General features: G+C 30.5%; 1 long non-coding RNA gene across 1 annotated transcript; it reads left to right on the top strand.

Annotated features, from left to right (window-relative positions):
• Window positions 1-2,203: 2,203 nt before the first annotated feature.
• On the top strand, window positions 2,204-3,200 carry LOC107902983 (uncharacterized). Its single transcript, XR_001685662.2, has 3 exons — window positions 2,204-2,526; window positions 2,602-2,670; window positions 2,781-3,200. It is a non-coding gene; the product is annotated as an uncharacterized lncRNA (long non-coding RNA).
• Window positions 3,201-4,949: the final 1,749 nt, after the last annotated feature.

A 4,949-nucleotide genomic window follows, 5' to 3' on the forward strand; every position in this document is an offset into this window, starting at 1 on the left:
TGTAAAAAAATGTTTGATCATCTCTATTCAATGAGGAAATCGAAACCCCTTAAGTTAGGGAACAATTCCTTGAAGTTTCAAAGACGATATACAAGTGTACCTTCATTGGAAAAAACCTCGTTTTGAAATTTCGAAATGTCATATCCAATGCGTTAGGACATAACGTTTCGAACTTCCAAAATAAATTTTGATTTGAAAATTTTACGTTTGAATTGAAAAAGAAATATTCGGTTTCTTAAACTCAACGAAGAAAACTGAAGCCCAGTAAGTTAGGGCACCATCCTCTCGAGAATTTTGAATACCGAGTATTACGTTGTTTTGAAAACCTTTGAATAAAAAGGATTTCAATATTTTGGTTATATGCAATCTCTTAAATGACATAAATGCGATAGAATGATTTAAAAAAAAATACAGATAACTAATGCAAAACATGTAGAAATGATAATTTTACCTCATATATTATACAAATACAAAAATTAACAATCAAAAGCAAATGAATAAATTTTTTTTTTGAAAGAAATACTTAAACAAATTACGCAAAAAAAATATAGCAAACTTAAAAACTATCATAAAAGAAAGGAAATCTAAAAAATGTCAATATATAAACAACAAATTGTATGTATAAAATATTTAAAACAGATAATGCATATATAAAATAAAATAATTTGATAAAAATAATGTATTCACATATAATAGTATAGTATATAGATTTTTTTACATATAAAGACATAGCAGAGAAATAAAAAAATATTATAAAAAATGCTCTAATTAATTATATCAAGTTAACATGAAATGTAAAAATAAAATGTGTTAAATTTAAGTGATAAAACATGAAAAAAATTAAAATAATAGTATGTGAAAATTTAAAATAATATTAATAATAAATTTAGAGTAATTATGATGATAAACTAAAAATAATAATGCAAGAAAACATAAAATAATACATATAAAAAAACTTTTAAAATAATAATACAACAATAAATTTATAATAATAAGTTTAATTATTACAATTATACTAGATTTAAAAATAAATATATTAAAAACAACAGAATAAAATATTTAAATAAATTTTTATAAAAGAAATGAGCAAATTTAAATAAGGATTAAATCAAATTTAGAACCAAATTAAAAGGAAAATATGTAAATAAAAAAAACTGAGGGCCAAAATGCGGCACGCGAATAACATGGGGGACTTAATGGAAAATATTCCCTTCTCCTCCAAAACGCGGCGCTGCAATCTGGGTTAAAATGAAACAAAAAAGATAACTGCGGGGACAAAATTAAAATTAAAAAAATCAAATTGAATCAATTATAGAAGTGAGGGGACTAAAACCATAAATTTCCCACTTAAGCCTCAAAAACACGCGGATCCCTTTCGGATCGGGTTGGGTCGCGCTAGTCATGGCCAATATGACGTCGTTTCAACGCTTATAACCCCTGCTCAAAACGGTACTGTATGGTACCACTATTTAAAATGGTACTGTATGGTACCACTGATTAGTCCTTTGGGTCAATTTGTACAGGTTAGTAAGCCGTATAGGTAGTGTCTGTTGGAAATTCAAGGTGTTATGTTTTCGGCTAATCTGATGGAGTTACCTTTCGGTGTGTTTGATCTGGTTTCGAGTATGGACTGGCTTATGGAGTTACCATCTAGTGAGTTTGATCTATTTATCTATCTCTCTATTATCCTATGAAAAACAATATATAACATATGCATATTAAAAGATCTCTAGAAACATAACTTTAATAAAGCATAAGTAGCGATCACATGTGGGACATTTCAATAAAATGTCCATACACTAAAGAAATGTGGGCATTACAGTTCTATTGTCATGGTTGTAATGCCACAAAATTTTTTAACTTTTGGAATTGTTAGAAATTTACGAGTAAAGTGATTTGGTTCGGTGTGGTAAGTTTTGGGTCTGAATCCTTTCCTTTGTATTTTTGTTAAATTTTGTCTAAACCCCTAACTTTGAGTATCTAATTTAAAAACTATTTGAGTGCATTTGTTGCCAAGAATGAGCCCATTGATTTAATGGTAAAGCTTTATCTTACCCTTTGATCTTGTGTTCGAGTCTGTGAGCATGCAAATGAGTATTACTTTATTAATATCTTTGTGTGCTGCCCATCTAGTAGTGTTTAGGTTGAGTTTGGACTTTAGAAATTCTGTTTAGATGAGGATCAGATTAGTAGGGTAGTGGTTGGTTATGATTTGGTTTATAATTTTATTTTATTTTGAAAAAAAAGATTAATTAGTTTTCCCCAAAATTTCTCCCAATTCTACTCTCACGTCTCTCTCTCCCCCACTCCCTTTTTTGGTTTTGTTTCACATACTGTTTCTTTTCTTTTCTTTCTTTCCAAAGTTTTCTTCTTTTTCTTTCTTTCCCCTATCAATTTGCTATCCGTCTACCATTGTTACTTTGGTGTTATGTCGCTAGAATTTTGTATCCGATCTTGTGGGTTTTGAAGTTTTCTGCTACACTATTGATTTTGGTGCAAGTATAAGTCTATTCGTTTGGTTAGGAGGTGAAGTGCAAATTTTTTATATCATTCTGTGAATGTTCTGTTGGGTTAATTATTTTATTTTGAATATTTTATTAGGATAATCTCGTGAGGCGTATAATCATACTCTGACGTTTAGGGAATCATAGAATCGTTTCTTCGATTGGAGTAAGTGTTCTAATGTCTTTTTAGGGACTGAATATAGGCGTTTGTGACTGGAATCTTGATTAAGTTTTGCATATCGTTACTAAAATTAGTTGTGTAAATGCTTATTTTAGGTTTTAGGAATCTCGTGGTTTAATTCGCATAAGAAAATATCCAAGTGTGTGACTCGAGCCTGTAAGAAAAGCGAATTGAAGAAAGCCGGAATCCCTATTGTGGACGTCACATGACCATATGCCAAGTCGTACGGCAGGCCATGTGGACGACATGGTCTAAGTTGTTTGGGTAGTGTGGGCCACACGGGCATGTCGGCAATACACGCATGTGTAGGCCATGTGGGCCACATGGGTTGGGGCATTTAGGCCGTATGGGCCACACGCACGTATGAGTCCATTTTTTGAAAATTTACACCTAGGGTTTTTTGATTTCTGGTTTGTATTTAGACCCTCCGTTGGGACCATACTGTGTAATTAAGACTTGAAAACATGATATTTGATTATATGATTTTCTATGTGATATGAATAAGTTATGTGATATATATAGAAATATATATGATCTGTGTTGTGGCAATTCTGAAAGCATGATTTGTTATGAAAAGCATGCATGACATATGTATTATGAATATCTATTAGTATGTACACATGTATTGGGTTGGGATATGATATGACCGAGGCAATGCTAGCAGTTTAATTATCTACCTTATGTAGTGGTATAAAACCATATATATCTGTTTTGGTAGCTCAGCCACGTATTTATATTTCTGGCGGTTTTCTGCTTACTATTATCTAGCAGCGTGATAGCACTATTTTTATAAAGTGACAGACGCTCACCTATTGGTGTGTGGGGCTAGATGGGTACTTGATACCTTAATTGGTGTGTAGGGATGGATGAAGATGATGTGTAGCAGATGGGGGTAGATCAGAACATGCATTTAAATTTGTATGTTTCTGAACATGATTAGTTTTTAGATTGTACATATGTTTTTGTTAATAAAAATATATTTGGTTCCGTATCCGGTTTCTAAACATATTTTTTTATAAAAATACATCTAGTTTTGTATCTGAGCATAAATCTTTAATACTATCTGTTAATTTATATGTGTTTGATTTGTTTGAGATGTGTTACACACTGAGTTCGTAAGCTCACTTTTTGTTTGTTTTCCGGAATCAGTAGACTTAGGATGGATCAATGTAGCAGGAGATTGGTTTCAAATTTGTTGATTTATATTTTGATTAAGTTTAAGCATATATTTCGTTTGGACTGTTTTTGGACTTTTGGGGCTTGTTTTATGTTTGGGTTTTATTTTTAGTTTTAAATTGCTTTAATGTTTAAATTATTTTAATTCGAACTGCAACATGATGAATTTCAAAACCAAATTACAATTATTTTTTCTTTTTCAAAACTATAATTAGCATAGGATTTTTCATTGGAAAATTAAGTAATTTTATAAGTGTTTTCTAAAATTAAAATGAATTAAGCGAGCAAGGAAATTTTTTTTCCTAAAAACTAGAATGACACTATCAAGTATATTTACAAAATGTTTTTGAAATGTTAAGTTTGTGGTTTTCAAATGAATGTATGTAGTCCCTTAAGATTCAGCCGTAATGTCTAGGCCGGGTATGTTGTGTTACAATAGTGCTCCCTAAAGAGCTCAGTTGTTCGCCATAACATGTGCCTTATTCCCGCGGGAAAGAATCGAACCTCCAATCTCATAGTTAATAAATAAAGTGAGCAATAACCACACCATTACAATTATTAATAATTAACATTATTAGAACGCCATAATAACTTTTTTATAAACAAAGAAAAAACATGAAAACTATTTTGTTTTATAATAGATATGGGAAATTTGGTATTTAAGGAGTAGTTAGATGAAAATGGCTAAACGATATGCAAATTATCATAATAGAAGGTTCTAAAAGAAAATATGAAAGGTGCCCTCACTCCTATCGCTGCTAAACTCATATTCAAATTTGATTACTCACAGTATTACTATTATTATTTACAATTATCAACCATTTTTTTTATGAATTAGGGTGTCTGCTGCTGATAACAATGACTTTGATTTGGCCTCCAACTTGGACAAACGTAGCAGCAAATATCAATGGATCGCCTACTCCTAATGGACAAATGTAAAAGAAAATATGAAAGGGTCCCTACTCCCAAAGTCGCTTAATATAATCATATTTAACTATTCACAATAATATTATTATTCACAATTACCAATTTTTTCTAGAAACAAAGAAAAAAATAAGAAAATATTTTTCGTTTATAATAGAAATGGG

This window comes from Gossypium hirsutum, chromosome D05 (assembly GCF_007990345.1).
Source record: "Gossypium hirsutum isolate 1008001.06 chromosome D05, Gossypium_hirsutum_v2.1, whole genome shotgun sequence".
Classification (NCBI taxonomy): Eukaryota; Viridiplantae; Streptophyta; class Magnoliopsida; order Malvales; family Malvaceae; genus Gossypium; species Gossypium hirsutum.